Source organism: Propithecus coquereli, unplaced genomic scaffold (assembly GCF_000956105.1).
Source record: "Propithecus coquereli isolate 6110/MARCELLA unplaced genomic scaffold, Pcoq_1.0 Scaffold2890, whole genome shotgun sequence".
NCBI classification, from domain to species: Eukaryota; Metazoa; Chordata; class Mammalia; order Primates; family Indriidae; genus Propithecus; species Propithecus coquereli.
Window position 1 is genome coordinate 4,453 of NW_012148497.1, and position 284 is coordinate 4,736.

Consider the following 284-nt stretch of genomic DNA (forward strand, 5'->3'; position numbering starts at 1 on the left):
CTCACACAAAGGTAGGTACTTAGAAATATGAACTGAAGAATTTTTAGTTTGGATATTAAATTTTTCTCAGACTTTGAAGATCACATTTTCATGAACTTTTTATAGAACATTCATTTTTACCGAAAAACGAACACCTTACATGAAATTACAAGTCATTAAGTGTATTAAATTTTGAAAACTTCTGCATGCTAGAATAAAGCATTCATGTTAGGCATTTGGGACAATCAGTCCATCCAAGTACACAATTGACTTTCCCCCTGATGTACCTTAAAGTTCTTTAAACT